Source organism: Pelodiscus sinensis, chromosome 18 (genome assembly GCF_049634645.1).
Source record: "Pelodiscus sinensis isolate JC-2024 chromosome 18, ASM4963464v1, whole genome shotgun sequence".
Taxonomy (NCBI): domain Eukaryota; kingdom Metazoa; phylum Chordata; order Testudines; family Trionychidae; genus Pelodiscus; species Pelodiscus sinensis.
The window spans coordinates 35006889-35025007 of record NC_134728.1 but is presented as its reverse complement, the minus strand read 5'-3'; the positions used below and the strand labels follow the sequence as shown (position 1 = coordinate 35025007).

At 47.0% G+C, this 18119-nt stretch overlaps 1 protein-coding gene across 5 annotated transcripts in view; it reads right to left on the bottom strand.

Moving 5' to 3' along the window:
- RALY (RALY heterogeneous nuclear ribonucleoprotein) overlaps positions 1–4897 on the bottom strand; it is a 221553-nt gene extending 216656 nt beyond the window's left edge. For 3 of the 5 annotated variants that reach the window (XM_075901528.1, XM_075901521.1, XM_075901523.1), the window contains exon 1: positions 4732–4896. The gene's annotated coding sequence lies outside the window, so the exon portion shown is untranslated. Of the gene's footprint in view, positions 1–4731 lie in introns of all 5 variants that reach the window. The other 2 variants (XM_075901522.1, XM_075901526.1) reach the window with 1 other exon arrangement.
- Between the last annotated feature and the right edge of the window lie 13222 nt (positions 4898–18119).

Sequence of the window (18119 nt, the reverse complement as noted above, 5' to 3'; positions counted from 1 at the left end):
ACCCATAATGTGCTTTCTGTGAACAAGCTGGCTGTAGAAGACCATCTTCAGTATCCGTGTATCATCCATCCTCATAACGTGACAAGCAAAACTCTTTGGTCATAAGCATTGCTTCCATGTCCAGGTCACCACACAGCTTAAGGACCTCCGATTAGGAATTCTGTCCCGCCAACTCAATCTTCCTGAGGCAGCACATATGGAATTGATCATCTAATACGGGGGTGGGCAAATACCGGCACAGGCCAGATCCAGTCCAACAGGGTCCGACACCACCGCATTTACCTGTGCCTCCGCATTTACCTGTGCCTCCACAGGTATGAGGGATCAGAGCTCCCACTGGCCACAGATCGCCATTCCTGGCCAATGGGAGCTGCAATCACTCGCATCTGTGGAGGTGCAGGTCAATATAGCAGCAGCAGCCCACTGGCCCCGAGGCTAGCCCTGGTGAACCATCATCGTTTATTGCCTACCCCTGGTCTAATATCTAGTATCTAATATTGCTCATCTAAAGCATGGGTGTTTGGGAACTTTGACGCAGCAACCTGTTCTCAGCTTTCACCCCATTATTAAAATTGAAACAGTTAGCTCCGAGGTGCCTAGTATTTGGCTTTTAATAAAACAGATAATTTGTCTTCTCCATCATTAAGATCCTACAGAGCACAGGTTCAGCTTTACAATCTTTGCACAGATGGTCTAGTCACTGGCCCCAGAGCCTGCCCCACAGCTGACGGAAGTCAATAGAAAGATTCTTATTCACTTCAACAGCCTCTGGTTCCTGTCCACCACCTAGCAGAAACTGGCTTCACCTGCTCCATGCAGCCTTGGATATAAGAAAGGTCTGGGAATTCGCAATAAAGTCAAATGTCTCTTTTGCAATTGGCATGAATGTGTATCATTTAGAGAGGAATAGAGGGTTACCTAGCACATGCACAGTAAACACAGTCCTCCCTTGTTCCACTTTACGTCACTATAGTCTGTCACTGGAAGAATCTCAGTTTCCAGCCCTAACAGTACCCCACCTGTAAAGCCATAATCTTACACTTGCATGTCAAATCTGTAGAATGCCTGAAAGCTGCTCATAAAATCAGTCTCTGCTCTTGTATCACCATAATCCCATTTTTTGTAAAGTGGGTATAATTGAGTTTACACCAGCAATGCAGCTGGCAGAAATGTGACCCTCTAATTCAAGATACACTTCTGAGTCAGAGGAACTAGAAACTCTCAATATACAGGTGGGGAGAAGAGAGAGACAATAGATAGTTCAAACAATGCAAAGGAACAGGGCTGCATTCTTGTGCAGCAGCAAAATCAATGTAATCACAAATGACAACTTCTGAAAACCTTCTTTGGATTCATCCCTTGCAATTTTCTAGGCCAGCTTGAAAACAAAAGCTTTGGTCGTCCTCTTAAAATGCAGTGGCCTCAGGCATCCAAAAAAACGACATAACTCAGCTCGGAAAAATGCCTGTTCGCTTTCAGATTCTTCTAAGAGCTTCTCTTTATTATTCAGCGGGATTCAGACCAGCGTGAATTCTACCGATTAACCTTCCACTACGAAGATAGTTATGAAAAGCACCGATTTCGGATTATATTTTAACTACCTCATTACAACTTTATAGTTATGAGAAAATAGCTTGTTACTTGCTTGAAACATTTTTCCTTCTTTCCCCATAGTGTGTTTTATGAATTTATAAACCATTTGCTGTGACATTTTATCCTCATGCTAGCTCTCTTCAGCTCATTATTTCAGGTTTTTTTCCCCCAGCATGTACCACTTGCTAGATATTTCCATCATTCCTGCTCCTGGTTTCAAATCAAGCCAGCGTTTCAGACTAGCTTCCAATGCAATTGAAACCTGAACACATAGAGCCATACATTTTAATTCAGAAACACTGTACATTCCTTTTGTGTTTCTCCAAATAGCAAGATACAATCCCGCGCAGGAGGGGGACACAAGAGGAAACGACCAAGCGGGGGAAAAGTAATAGAGATGTATTCCTTTGGTATATATGGTCATGCCCATTCTCTTCCAGAATTTGATCTGAGGAAGTGGGTCTGGCCCACGAAAGCTCATCACCTAATAAACCATCTTGCTAGTCTTTAAAGTGCTGCATAGTCCTGTCTTTCGTTTAAGCAGGGGAAAGGAAGAGATGTGGATCTCTTTGACCATCTCCGACTTGCAAAACTAACATTTTGGAAAATTCTGCATTAGCTTTAGTGTATCAGGAGCTGCTGAGATTTGTATACCCTGAGGCCATTTCCTTTGACTCGACATAAAATACTAGGCCTGAAAGTCCCTGTTGCAGCCAGCTACTCACAACACAAATCATGGAAAGTTCTGCTGCTTTTATTTAATAATTTGATGCACGGGTAACTAAAATGTCTCTTGGTTGAGAATGCTTTCAACTTTTCTTTTTGGAGAGACACAGTATTATTTCACACACGCCACTCTATTGAGACACTTAACCCACCCCTTACAACCTCTAAGCAAAACATCCTTCCAAAATCACGGCTTTTTCTACAGGAAATGGTTCTTAAGGGACGCACCTTCTTTTGCTTTGCCATTCCTGTAAAATTCTTCCACAATGTTATCTTGACAGTCAACCTCAACATTCAGGCAATCTTTCATTCATAGCCCCCTGAGAACTAAATGAATAATACCTGCCTTACTATATGCACTCAGGTTCAAACAAGCCCAATTCTCCAGCTAAAAAAAATTAGTTTTAAAAACTTCTAGGACTATGAGGAATAATCTTTGTGAGAATCTTTGGAAGTGGGTGAGTTGTCAGAGATTCAAAACAGCTTTTTCTTCTTACATATCTTTCGTGCAACAGTGCCTAGGTTTTGGTCACACAACATGTGTGTCTTCTTCTACCCGCAGGAGCGGGAAGAGGAATCTCAGGTAAACAAAAGATGCAATACATTTTACATTGCTTTGAAGCTCCTTCTGCATTTGCGGTCTTTAGTTCATTTACATGAAACTTTTTCCTAAATAAAAATGAGAACCAACTCTTAAGAAACAGCAAAATGAGATGATACAAAAACCCAGCTCAACCTGCCCCCACCAAACCAGAAGTGACAGATCCTGAACCAACAATTTGACTACCTGAGATGGATTAGCCCAACTGGAATCTAAGATAGGGGAATATGGGCTAGATTTGAGGTATTTGCTTTAGCAAATGCAGGTCTGAGCCCAGGCCCTGTTCTCTCTCATTCAGAACTCTGGCATGCAGAGGTCTCCCATATCAGGTCCCTCCTGGACACCACATATTGACACAGGCTATTGATTAGCACGCTTATGGCCCTTACTCACAGAAGACAAGTCAATAATAACCTCTTTAATATGAAACAGGATGCATCCTGCCTCAGAACTGTCAAATGCAGCCTTAAAACCTTCCACCTTCTAAAGTTCAGGGGAGAGCTACAGATAGAACAGTGGCAACCCGTCAGCTCCAATTATTATATGTAAGAAAACTACCACTTAAAAGCAAACAAAAAAAGTGTTTTAACAATAACCGACAAAAGATTTATTTCCAGCCCCCATTGGCTACAAAGAAAGCACTTTTGTTCAGGTATGGTTCAAGCTGACATGGGATTTGATTAGTGCATTCAGTCAGCACAAAGCATCTTAAATAAGTTCCAACAAGCACAACAAAAATCTTAGCCTGAGAGAGTCCAGGGCTTCAATTTTACGAGTGCGATAAGATAACCTGTTATCATTTCACTACTACTTTTCCAATCTGAACCCCCGATTGCAACAAGGGATAAAAATATTCTTTTGAACATAGCACAGAACCAGCAAATCCAGCCTCAAAAATACACGACAAAAAACACAAGACACACCTGGGTCAATATATTTCCATCAGTAAAGCGCTGAGACACAGAATGGTCTGTCATCCAATCAGAACAGGTTTATTGTTTCCCTCCAAGTGGATTAAGGTAGAAAAGGTTTTATCCCACACTCTGCGGGCAAAATCTGGGCCCCATTCAAGTCAATGGCTTCTTTGCCATTGACTTCAGTGGGGCCAGGATTTCACCCAGACAGTTTTTGGAAACACGAATGTTTCTCATCCTTCAGCCCACCGGGGTGGATGCCTCTGTCCTCTTTCCCCCTTGCTGTTCTCCCCACATCACCAGACAGATGAAGAACATTGTAAGCTCCAAACTCCCAAAGAACAGTTAAAAAGGAAGTGGGGGGAATTCTCATTGTCAACAAATCCATATTTTAAAAAACTCTCTCAAGAAGATTCTATGTATTTTTGCAAGAGGCAATGCAAACAGCCAAGAAAAAAAAAAAAAAAAAAAAAAGGAGGAGAGGGAGGAGACAAAAATTGTAAAAAGTTAAGAGAAAGAAGAAACCCCACACAGCATTCAAACATCGCACCTGCCACAAGATGGATAATCGCCTCTGAAAGCAGAGAAGTGCTTAAAACAAACACACTTTCAAAACAGACTTTCTTATTTAAAAAGGGGGGGTGGGGGCTTAATCAGTTTTTTAAAAGGGAAAGAAGAGGGATGCAAGGCGGGGAATTAGCGGGTGCATCGGGAGGCGCGTTGAGTTGCTAACCCTCACCCCTGCAAGGGCCGACACAGAGCAGAGGGGTCTGAGTTAGGAAAAAAAATCCCATGAAGCTTTTGTGGGAAAGACGTGGGGGGTGTTTTAAATTAATGACAAGAAAAAGACTCGGGGAGGGGGAAGCCGCCCAAGAAGAAGGAAGAAAAAATACTCACCGAGCAAGAAAATGTCAGAGGTAAAAATGTCAAAGAAGGAGAAGGGAGTGAGGAGGGGGAGGAGGAAAGAGGGAGAGCCAGCCCCGCGCACCGCACTGCCCAGCCACCGCGGCCCCGCAGCCAGCGCCCGGCCTCCGCTCTAGGGAGCCGCCAGGAGAACTGACAGCCGCAGCGCCCGGCCGGGCAGCGGAGAGCCCTCCCCGCGGCCGTACCATTGCCGCAGCCAGGCGGGGGGGGAGACCTCCCCACCTCCTCTCCTGGGCTCAGCAGCGCAGCCTGCAGGGGTGTGGCTGGGCAGGGGGACGTGGCTTTAATAGGCCCCTCCGGGAGGGTCGGAATGCCCCGCATCTGGGAACGGGGAGGCGGCTTCCCCCCCCCGGCGGCTGATGGAACAGGCCGGCTCTAGCAAACAGGGGAGCGCGGGGCGGGGCTGGCAGCTACTCCGCGCTGGGCTGCGTCCCAGATGTGCCCAGATGTGCCCCCCCGCGTCCCAGATGTGCCCAGAGGTGCCCCCCCGCGGCCCAGATGTGCCAGGGCTGGGCTGAGCTGGCTCCTGGGGGGCCCGGGGCGCGCAGCTCGCCTGGATGTCGGGGGGCAGCGCACAGAGGAGCCCCCGGGGCCAGCCCGGCGTCCTACCGCACCCCGGTCACTGCCGGGTGCGGGGCACGATCCGGGAGCCCTACGCACGTGAGCAGCCCTCCCCGCACGGCAGCAGCGGAGCTGTAGCGGGGGGGGGTCCCGCTCCTTGAGGGGGGTCTGCGGGGTGCACAGAGTCCCGCGGGCTCCGCGCTGCAAACTTCACACACCGCAGTCAGTCACTGCGAGCGTGTCTGTCCCTCCGGGCAGCTGTGCGAGAGTCCGTCTGTCTGCAAGCACTGCCCCCAACCGTAAGAGCCAGGACACCCCATTGACCCCGCGGCTTCCTCTTCTCTTGGCTTAAGCCAAGGGAGGGGTTGGCTGTGCCAGGGACACAGGATGTGCCTGGAATGGGATTGCTTCGCCCCCAGACAGGAAAGAGACAGACTGGCCGGGCAGGTGAAAGGACTGGCTGGGGACCCTGCCCCCTGTGGGTCTGCCCCAGCCCTCAGCCTCCCACTCCCATGCCCTTTAAGAAGGGCAGGGGAGTCTGAGGCTCACCCTTCATAGAGGATAATTGCTGATGGTTTCCATTAGGGAATTTAGGAAGCGAGCGACGGGAAAGTGCCCAGTTTGCTGCATTCCTCACTCCGGCTGGGGAACACAGGAACAGACCAACCTGGACCTGCCCCAGCTGGGGGACATGCGCACCCTCCCTCCACTGTGACGCTGGAGCTGCAATGGCCACAGAGAGACGCTTCTCACCTGACCCCAAGCTGCTAGGGTGAGAGCAGGCTGGAGTTGTCCTTTCTCCCTGGGGCAGCCTGCATCCTGAACCCCTCATCCCCAGCCCAAGCCCAGAGCAATAATTCTAACGGAGCCTGGACGTTTTCATTTTATTTTCTAAAAAACAAAAATTAATTGAGTTAAGGACCCAAGCAACACTGGGGAAATCTTCTCGTTTAGGAAGATAGCAGTTGCAGGACTGGAACAGACTTGGGGCACATCTATACTTTCCGGAAAATTGATGCTCTGGAGGTCGATCTTCTGGTGTTCAATTTAGCGGGTCTAGTTCACACTCCTTTTGGGAGGAGTGAGGGAAGCCAACAGGAGTGTTGTCTGCCATCAGTCTCCTGCAGTGTGGACTCAGCCAAGGTTCAACTTAAGGTAAGCCAACTCTAGCTATGCATTTTGCGCAGCTGGAGTTGCGTACCTTACGCTAACCTCCCTGGTATAGTGTAGACCAGGCCTTGGTCTCCATCTGACCCAGTATTTGGTCTTTGACAGGCAGTGGCGATCCGTCAATACAGGCAACCTAGGTGGTCGCCTAGGGCACCAAGAAAAATGGCCGTTGAAGGCTTTGGAAGCGGGGGCGTTAATCACGCGTTTCACATATGGCACCAGTTGCCGACAGCTCGTCTAGGGCTGGTCCTGCTGACAGGGGCCAGCACCAGATGTTATAGAAGGTGCAAGTATGAAAAAGCACAATTATATAATTATCTGCTGCCTACAGACGAAGTGTTTCTTATGTGCTCTAAGCTTGTACCTTGACTTGTGACTGGAGAATTGAGAGTTTTATGTTTAAAATTCTCTGTTTAAAATTCTCCTGTGTAAAGTGATGGTATCTGATTTTTATCATAATTTTTACAGAGTATCGTAATGTTTAAGCTTTGTTATTGTCATCACTTTAATTCTTCCGAGTTTCAGGAAATTATGGATATCAGAGAATTATTTAATGACATCAATGTCGAGATTCAACAAGCTGCAGCTTTGCAACTGTTAACAGAAAAATAGTCAACTTCACATGGCAAAATACACAAATGTCAATAGCCTTAAAGCAAAGTCTAATAAAATCTTAAGCACCACATTTCTTACTTTGCCTGTCAGTGTTAATTATGATCAATGGAAATATTTGTCATTGGTTTGTGCATATGGTGAAATTGGCTTTAATCAATAAAATCGAACCCTTCCAAGATTAAGTATGTTCTATTATTCGTGTAAATAAATAACCCTTTAACAATCCCTGTTTACCTCTTTGTTTTAGTAATATCCTGTGGAAGAGTGTTCCACTGGTCAATTATTCAAGTCCAGATCCAATCCTGAAAACCACTATTCAAGTGAGAAATCTCATTGAAATAAAAAAAATTGCTTAACATTTTTGACAAAATTAGGCCCTCGGTTGGTCTTGGTGAGGGGAGGCCATGATTTATGGCAGGCAGGTAGCCACGGCACCATTTTTCCACAACTACAAAAGGCAGACAACCACAGAGACTCATTGAGGATGTAGTCAAGTTGTGGATTGTGAGTCAGAAGACGATTGTGAAGAACTGAACTACAACTCCCAGGAAGCATTGCAGTGACATTTCAGAGTAAGGTATGTTTTTGGTTTTGGACACAAATCTTTCAGTATTTAGCAATTTTTTTTATTTATAAAGTTTTTGGGCTTCCAGTTTTTGTCAAATATCTTTTCCCCTCAAAATTGGCCACTTTTCACAAGCGTTACATTTACTCAAAAATCCCATTTTTTGACCCACCTTAATCACAGTTTTACCATCCTTTATAAAGTGATTTGAGATCTGTGGATTCAGAGCAGAATGAAAATATTTGGTAGCATCAATTAATAAGAAAAATTGATGAAATAATTCTTTGGATAAGGGTTTTTGCCATGGAAAGGAAAGTATTTACTTAATACCTACAACCTTTTTCTTACTAATAACCCTGCAGATAGGTGCCCCTTTGAGAAATGCTGCAAAAATGCTTCTGAAATTAAGACTTTTGATCAGAAAGAGAACTATCTTCTCCCATGATTGGCTGAATGGGGTTGGTTGGGGCTTGTTTTTTGTTTGTTTGGTTTGGTTTCCTTTTACTTTTTTCCCCGTCATAGGGCAGAAAATATTATGATACAACATGGGTAGGGAAACCATTTCTATTGGTTGTTTTTTAAGTTTAAAAATCAATGAGTTGGCAAAGGTCCCATAGTGCATCTGTGGAAGAGCTGGACATGGGATCCAAGAGCCAAGCTCCTCTTCCTATGGTAGGAGGGGAATATAGCATCAAATTAACCTCCCCACTGTCCTTACTTTCACAGAGGGCCCATGGAACCAGAGCCATTCACATGTAGAAATAGGGGTCTGCACCAGAGAACTATGCTCAGTGTGGCTACATCTACACTGGTACCCTTTTCCGGAAATGCTTAAAACGGAACAGTTTTCCGTTATAAGTATTTCCGGAAAAAGCGCGTCTACATTGGCAGGATGCTTTTCCGGAAAAGCACTTTTTCCAGAAAAGCATCCGTGGCCAATCTAGATGTGCTTTTCTGCAAAAAAGCCAGGATCATCATTTTCGCGATCGGGGCTTTTTTGCGGAAAACACTACTGTGCTGTCTACACTGGCCCTCTTCCGGAACAGTTTTCCGGAAAAAGGACTTTTGCCCAAACGGGAGCAGCATAGTATTTCCGGAAAAGCGGCTGATTTCTTATAGTAGATCATCAGTGCTTTTCCAGAAATTCATGGAGCCAGTGTAGACAGCTGGCAAGTTATTCTGGAAAAGCGGCTGATTTTCCAGAATAAGTGGCCAGTGTAGACACAGCCTGTGTGTCTCTGCATCCAAGCTTCGAGGAGGAGGAAGTGCTCAGGGGGAGGCCTGGGTCAGGGATACGTGAGCAGTGGAGCCAGTGGATCAGCAACTTTGAATCCACTAGCCATTCTCCCCTTCAGAGAGATAGTGCCCTGGACCCAAGACAATATGTCCAGCAATTCTCCTGCTTAGCAATTTCTTCAGCTTTTTGCTGACCTCCCAGCCCGCGGAGGCCCTGCTGTTTCCCTGCCTCCAGGACAATCAGGGCCTGGGGGCAGGGAAGATGCATGAAGCTTCCTTCGCCCTGCCTCAGCCCTGCGAGGAGCCCACTGAACTTCAAAGTGCCACGTGCTCCTCACAGGGCGGGAGGAGGCTTTCCACGCTCCCCAGACCCCAATTGGCCGAGGGGTGGGGGAGCATGCCAAGCCTTTTCCAGGGCATGGGTGCCTAGTGGGAAGGGAGACAAAGGGGCTTCCCCCACCCCCAGACCATGGTCTCCCCAATCATGGTCTGGGGGTGGGGTAGCCCTGCCCCTTCCTGTTTAGGTCCCTCCCCTTCCAGGTGGCCTGGGGCTACTTCACAAATTTTTGAAGTGGCCCCCAGGCAAAAAATATTGCCCACCGCTGCGCTGAACCCATCTTCCACCTCCTAGCACTTCTTGCCCCTAGAAATGGAGGTAAAAAATCTGCAAAATCTAGACCCTAAGTGTATGTCTACACTAGCCCCCTAGTTCGAACTAGGGAGGCTAATGAGGGCGACCGAAATTGCAAATGAAGCACAGGGTTTAAATATCCCGCGCTTCATTAGCATGTTCCCGGCCGGTCGCCATTTTGGAAATTGACTAGCCCGGAAGAACTGCCCGCGTCTACACGTGGCAGAGAAGGGAGATTCCGAAATAAACCCCTTACTTCGAATTACCAGTTAAACCTCATTCCATGGATCCAAACGGAATCTATGAGGTTTAACTGGTAATTCGAAGTAAGGGGTTTATTTTGGAATCTCCCTTCTCTGCCGCGTGTAGACGCTGGCAGTTCTTCCGGGCTTGTCAATTTCCAAAATGGCGACCGGCCGGGAACATGCTAATGAAGCGCGGGATATTTAAACCCCGCGCTTTATTTGCAATTTCGGTCGCCCACATTAGCCTCCTTATTTCGAACTAGGGGGCTAGTGTAGAAGTACCCAAAGTTACATCTGCAACAATATATTTAGACCTAAAATATTTGGGTCTTCCCATTCACAGATCTCCCTAATTCTAGTCTTCTGGACTTGATTGTGGTCTGGAGAACAGAGGTAGGGCAGTTGGATACTGTTTCTCTCTGATGATTGTTTTTATTATTATTTTCTTCCTTAGGTACAAAAAGAATAACAAGGCAGCAAACTGTCAGAGCAAAAAGAGAATTCCCTGCAAAGTTACAGAGCAGCACATCTGCAACAGCAGACTTTAAGAATTCCAATAAAGAGAAAAAATAATTATTCTCTCTCAAGTACCCCAGAGTTATTTGCACCTCCTGAACACTGCAACCACCTTTGGGTCTGGCCGAGAGAGAGACACAAACACTAACAGAAATGGGGATTTCCAATATAGGTGAAGCAGAAGTGTACTTGATTTTTGGAGGGTGCTTTAGGACAAGAGGTTGTCTAGAAAGGATGACAATGGGTCCATTACTGATAAGTGTCAGGAACTGTTGCTGAGTTAAAAAGTGCTGTCCTGTCTACACTTTCAGCTAAATGTTCTTCAGGCACCACACAATAACACCCCCACCCCTCCGCTGAGAACAAGCACTCACAAGGCCTGGTCTAGTTTTCGTGTTGTGTGTTAGCGGTTTTACTGTTGCTGGACACAGTTACAAAAGGTGCCAAGTGCCATCTGTGATGTGATTTCAATGGATGTTAGGGTAGGATTGGGTAATAGACCAGTTCAAAAATAATTAGGCACCAACCAGTCAAATCTTGTCAAGTAATGTCAAAAATTGTCAAATATTTTAGAGCACAGATTAATCAGAGCAATAACAAAAGAGGGAGACTTTATAGTCTTCAACTTATTTGTCTACTTATGCCTGATAACAAAACCAAGTTGCTCAATTGTGTTATTTTAACTCAGAAAAATCTGAACTGAAACGAAGGTTTGTTTTTTTAAAGAATGGCTCTGTGATGCAATCAAAAGGGTAGACTGCCACCTACATTAAGGCATCCTTGAGAGAATGCTTGATGGAATTTAACCATAGTCAATTCACATCACTTGAACAGTCAACTGGCCAGCCTGACAAGTCTAAGTGAAGGTCTCGTTCCCTTACAAGATACAATCTTTGTTCAGCATCTTCCACCTGCTGATCTCAATGCTTTTTACAGCCAATAACGAGACAGGGGGAGGGGGTATTCTTCTTTTTTAAAAGTTGCAAACAAAATGAATGGGCACTTTTTTGAAGCATACACAAATGTTCATCCTCTTGACAGACAAAAAGTCTTATGCATGTGCACTAAACTAGCGAGTGAACATACCGTGAAACATGTCTATGTGAAGTCACATGTGCAAAATTGCTTCATTTCATAATGATCCAAAGTTAACTTAGTTTGGACTAATTCTAAGAGGTACTTTGTTGAAACTGGCATGTTCCCAGTGAAAAACAATCATTATCACCATATTTTTCCAATGGAAGAAATTTCAGAAAAAATAAAAAATTAACCAGCTAAAATTCTAGAATTGTTAGGAGTTGAGTGCTAGAAAGTGAAATGAAAATGAAATTGTATAGTTTGTTTCCACTCTGAAAACGGAATGAAACTGAGTACATCTACACTATGGGATAAGGTCGAATTAAGGTACACAACTTCAGCTGTGTTCATTGCGTAGCTGAAGTCAAAGGACCTTAACTCGATTTTTGGCGCTGTCCATGCTGCAGGAAGTCAAAGGGAGAACACTCTCCCTTTGACTTCCCTTATTCCTCGTGGAACTAGGACTACCGGCATTGACCAGATCTCCCTCCTCAGTTCAAATTAGTGTGTCTTCTATAGACCCTCTGATTCGAACCCTGGAAGAGTGACAGTGGCAGCTTTGATCTTCTCTGCAGAGTTCATGTACCTTAAGAGAGTAAATAAATACAACCATTATTCCTTCAGTGTGGCACCCTGTCCCTTTCTGAGCTCTAGGGTGGGGCTGGGGCTGGGGCTGAGGGGCTCAGCATGCAGGAGGTTAGGACAGCCCCAGCCCTCTGTCATCACAGCATCTTGGGCTAGCCGATGTCGATGGCTGCTGTAGCAGCAGCAAGTGGAGCCAGGGGAGGAGTGCGTTCCCCCCCGCTGGGAGACAGGCAGACGCAGTGAGAAAAAAAGAGGGGTCCCATGGCACCTTAGAGACTAACAGATTTATTAGGGCATAAGCTTTCATGGGTAAAACCCACTTCATCAAATGGACTGGAGTGGAATTTACAGAGCCATAGGCATACATAAAGACAACAAAAGAAAAAGGGTTCTTGCATTAATGAGGTTAATCAAGTTAGGGTGGAAGTGGCTCATTCACAGCAGTTGATGTGGAGATGTGGATATCAAGAGAGGGGAAGCTGCCTTTGTAATGCGGTAACTAGTTAAGATCCTTATGCAGTACTAAGCTGATAGTATTGGATTTGTAAATGAATTCCAGGAAATCTGTTTCCTAACCCGCTTTTGAAATTCTTTTGTAGAGGAGAGCTACTTCTAAATCCATTACTGACTGTCCAGGGAGGTTAAAGCATTCCCTATAGGTTTATGTACGTTACCGTTCCTGATGTCTGACTTGCATCAATTTATTCTTTGGCATCCAGTTTGGCCAGTATACATGGCAGAGGGGCATTGCTGGCGCTTGATGATGTATATTAGGTTAGTGGCTGTGCAGGCGGATGAGCCCCTGACGATGTGGCTAGGTCCTGCGATGGTGTCGCTAATATAGCGCCGTGGACAGAGTCAGCAATAGGCTTTGATGAAGGGCAGGCTCCAGGGTAAGTGTTTCTGTGGCGGCTGGAAAGGATTTGCTTCGGGTTGGGGGGTTGTCTGGACACGAGGACTGGCCTGTCTCCCAAGGTCTGAGAGAGCCAGGGGTCATTTTCCAGGATAGGCTGTAGATTGTCAGTGATGTGCTGGAGGGGTTTGACCTGGGGGCTGTAGGTGATGGCCAGTGGTGTTCTGTTAGTTCCCTTTTGGGGCCTGTCCTGAAATAAGTGACTTCTGGGTACTCTCTCAAATATATAGTAGATAGCTTTCCCTTTCTCCACCGCTGCCCCCTGCTGGCCCAATGGGGTCATAGCGGTCCTAGTCCCCATCGCTGGCCCCTTGCTGCCCTGTGGTCATTATGTAGTATAAGGGTACGTCTAGACTACATGGCGCCGTCGACGGATCCATGTCGATTTGTTGTTTTGGCAAAGGCAAATGAAGCTGTGATTTAAATGATCGCGGCTTCATTTACATTTACATGGCTGCCGCGCTGAGCCGACAAACAGCTGATCAGCTGTTTGTCCGCTCAGGGCGCTAGTCTGGACGCTCCCCCGCCGACATCAAAGCCCTTTGTCGGCAGCCCCGGTAAACCTCATCCCACGAGGAATAACGGGGCTGCCGACAAAGGGCTTTGATGTCGGCAGGAGAGCGTCCAGACTAGCGCGTGAGCCGACAAACAGCTGATCAGCTGTTTGTCGGCTCAGCGCGGCAGCCATGTAAATGTAAATGAAGCCGCGATCATTTAAATCGCGGCTTCATTTGCCTTTGCCTATGTGTCTAGTCTACATGCCTCTGACGACAGAGGCATGTAGTCTAGACACAGCCTAAGTGTCCCTGCTAGGAGACCCCTTTCTTTCCATTTTATGAGAAATAGTCACATTCCAGGTTTATCCCTTTGTCCTGGCACAACCAAACCCTGACCTTGCTCTGAGTCAGTGGTCACCAACCAGTAGACCAGGATCTATCAGTAGATCTTGGAGCCTGTGACAGGTGACTGGTTTGGCCAGGAGGCTATTGTCAAGCCTGGCATTTCAGTTGCTCCTCCTCCCACTGCTTTGCATCTCCTGCCCTTTGCCTTGGAGCGGCCCTTCTGCCCCTGGGAGCCTCCTGCTTGCTGTGCAGAGCAGGGGAGGGAGCTGAAGGGTGCTGATGTCATGGTGTCCCCCTCCCACCTTGTATTCTATATTCACAGAACAGAGCGGGGGGCATAGGACTTGGGATGGAAGGAGTTTGCTGGCTGCTTCTGGGAGTGGTGCAGGGCCAGGGCCAGGGCCAGGGCAGGGGGGAGCCTGCCTTAGTCCCACCTGAGCTAAGCAGCTCCGAACCCCTACCCCAGCCACAAAACCCTCCTGCACACCAAGCCCCTGCCCTAGCCCTGAGCCCCCAGAGCCAAACTCCCTCCAGAGCCTGTACCCTGAACCCCCGTCCCAGGCTCAGCTCAGAGCCTTCACCCTCCAAATCCCTGAGCCCAAGACCAGAGCTTACGCCCTAACCCTCTGCCCCTGCCTGGTGAAAGGGAGGGAGGAGGTGGGAGAGGGTGGCGTGAGCAGGGGCAAGGCCTCGGAGAAGGGGCAGGAAGGAGGTGGGGCAGGGGTATTTGGGTTTGAGCTAGATCGTCAATCACACTTAAATTCAAAAAGTGATCTTGTGCTTAAAACGTTGGAGAGCGGTGCTGTGAGCTATGGTTAGAGGAAGCTGTTTACCCAATTTGTTGCTCCTAGCTCTTACCGTTTAGGAGGGATACTTGAGCAAACAGCCTCCGAGAGATGGACAGGCAGACTCAATCGCTCAACTATGCAGTATTATAGAACGTCAAACACTGAGACCTGCTGCTCCCACTGGCTTCAGGTGCTTGGCATTTGATTCTTCTCTTTGATCAGCTCTGCCTGGGCTGGCAAGGACATAGCGCAGAGCAGCAGCAGGTACCCACCCTCTCCGTATGCAGGTCCCCAGCCTATCCGAGGAGCCATCACCTGGTCTGACCCTGCGGTGGCAGGGAGAGGCATGGACCATGCTGTAGCTGTCCTATTTAAACAGGAAGAGAATCAAATAGGGGGAAGAATCATTTGATCCCATGTTCGTTTCCTGCTTTGGGGATCCTCCTTTCTGTGATCTCTCTACCTGCAGGAAGGAACGTGTGTGCAGACAAGTGCTGACCACACTGGTTTTCACAGCAGAGCAGTAATTTCCTTTCTATACTATGCCAGGCACTAGCACAGCAGCCCTGGTCCAAAGTGTCTGGCATCAAAGAGGATTTTCTGGATTGCCCTGGGAAATCCTACACCATGTTCTTCTGACATAAACTTCCTCTGGGTTTCCATCAGTAAGCATCTCAGCATTCCAGGCGGCAGCCGTGGAGGCGAAGGAAGGAGCTAATTTAGACCTAGCACGAAATTAGGAGCCTTCATGGGGATGATGAGATCTCAGTGCCCCCAAATAGCAGGCAGCAAAACCAGAGGAGAGGGATCACGAGACGGGTTAGCTCTTGGAGTTCATGCTGACGGCTTTGCGGAGAGTGAGAAATATTGAACAAAACTAGACAGGCAGCAGGAAGGAGAGAAAGTTCAGTGGTAACCTGGGGAAATGTACAAAAAAGCAAAGCTTCCAACCAGCCTTTTGCAAGAGATCTGAGGCCTTTATTATTTGTACTGTATTGTAAACACAGAACCCTCTTTCCTAGCAGACCTTGCTCTTTGTTTCCCATCGAGTACTTTCTTCTTTCTTATTTTAAAAAAAGGGAAACCAAAAAGAAGCAAGATCCTTTGAGGAGCTGGAAGGATGGGGGGGGGGGGGGGGCGGGGGGGTGGAGCCCACCTGGCTCACACTGCAAGTGTTGCTCCTTGAGAAGGGTGGGAAACAAGCATTTCCCAGTGACCCTTTAGTCCATTCATTAGCTGCACAGCTGCAATCCACTTTAAATGCTTTAATTAAAATCGACATTAAGAACCCGCTTGCTTGAGCAGAACAACATTCGAAGGAATATAAATGGGGAGGCTTTTAGATCTGTGAATTTGTTCTAATGAGAAAACCTTTCCCTAATATCCACCCCCGATTCAGAAAGATTAAAGTCGGACTGCTCTCATTTGCAAGCATGGGCCCTGTCATTAGCATCTCCAGCTGCAAAGCAAGGAGCTGCAGTTCCCTAACATTCACAGAGCAGCCCGAAGCTGTGCCTTAAAAAGCGGCGTAGATGCACACACGCAGTTACACGGGTAACAGGTTGCAAAGCTATTGCCACAGAGTCCATTTCAGAACCGGGAGAGAGGAATGCCATTGTAAGAGACACAGAGCTTCCCATGCCACCTAATCAAAGACATGTTGCTGCAAAGTTTCAACTCTTGAGGAAGGGCAGAGAAAAAATCTGTCACTAACTGGCTGGGAGGTTTAAGCTGGACATGAGGAAATCTTCTTACTTGTCAGGGTCGTTAAACACTGGAATAAGTTGCCCAGGGAGGTTGTGGAATCTCCATCTCTGGAGATATTTAAGAGGAGGTTAGACAGGCATGTATTAGGGATGGTCTAGATGGTGCTTGGTCCTGCTGTGAGGGCAGGGGACTGGACTTGACGACCTCTCAAGGTCCCTTCCAGTTCCAATATTCTATGAATCTATGAAAATAAGAAACACCTCCAGTAATTTACTGAAGTAGGAATATTTTCATCTGGAAACACTGATAATGAAATGTAAAACAACCAGAAAGAAGCACAGAGCAAAACCTCAATAACTGCTAATTGGTGACCCAGCAAAACACCCCAGCAATATGTTAGATAGCTAGCAAGATGGAATACACTGATGTTGCAAGTCCTCAGTCAGTTACCCTTCTGAGACATTTCTGGCTATAATCACATCCCTATTACCTTGTGCTTCTCCCATCTGATTGTTGCATCCATCTGTTGACTCTCACCTTAGACTTAGGGCTTGTCTATATAAACACTTACACCCCAGCTTGCTGTATGTTACATTTACTTCCTGAGACTTGGCTGCATGCTCTGTGTGTGTTATCTCTGCTGCCAGGCCCCAGAAGCTCCATAGTGCATTTTGATCTATACCATTTTGAAATTGTAGTGTAAGCTCTTTGGACAGGAACTTCCTTTTTTATGTGCTTCTCCACCACTCGCCGCAGTGAGTCTAGAGTTTCTGGTTCTGCTGCAATAATTACAAATGGCAATAAAAAGTTGTATGGTGGCAACCCAAGAAGTCTCAATACAATACACTAAGCTCACTAGCTACTTCTATCAAAACTGTTGGCCACCTATTCTTCTGTGTCTTGCAGATGAATATTATGAACAATGGAAACACGAGACACTTCTGTGGTGTATATTTTGACTAAATTATCTTGTATTATGCTATAAAATGATCAGATAAAATAATTAACTAGATTCTCTCAAGCATATGGGAAACCCTAATCATCCAGGGTACGTCTACACTACAGCGCTAGTTCGAACTAACTTAGTTCGAATTAGTTAATTCGAACTAAGCTAGTTCGAACTAACGCATCTAGAACTAAAAACTAGTTCGAACTAGCGTTTTGCTAGTTCGAACTAGTAAGTCCACATTGAGTGGACTCTGAACAGGGCTTAATGATGGCCGGAAGCAGTGCCGGCAGGGCATAAAAGGAGGACTTAGAGCATGGAGATACTGTCTCAGGCTAGCCGAGGGCTGCGCTTAAAGGGTCCCGACCCCCACCCCGGACACACAGTTCTAAGGGGTGCCCCGCTTGCAAAGAAGTTCTGGCTTGGAGTGCCCTGAGTGCCCACACTGGGCACATCACAGCACTCGGCCATCAGCCCGGCTGCACTTGCCGCAGGCTGCCATCTGGGGAGAGGGAGTAATTGGGGGGCTGCAGGAGAGCTTCCACCCCCAGAAGCCCGCAGAGCCAGCCCAGTCCTCCCCATCGGGGGCTCGTGCCCCATTCCTCCCTCACCTCCTTCCACTTACCCTTCCCTAGCCCCCCTTCTTATTGATATACAAAATAAAGATAACGTTTCTTCCAACATTGACTCTGTCTTTATTGAAAAAAACTGGGGGAGACTGGGAAAAGGAGGTGGGAGAGGGGAAGAGAAAGGCTGGGAGAGGGGAGGGCAACTAACATGATCAGGGGTTGGGAACAGGTCCCAGATGAAGAGAGGCTACAGAGACTGGGACTGTTCAGCTTAGAAAAGAGGAGACGGAGGGGGGACAGGATAGAGGTCTCTAAAAGCAGGGGTTGGGTGGAGAGGGTGCATTCAGAAAAGTTCTTCCTGAGTTCCCATAAAGAAGGACTAGAGGACACCAAAG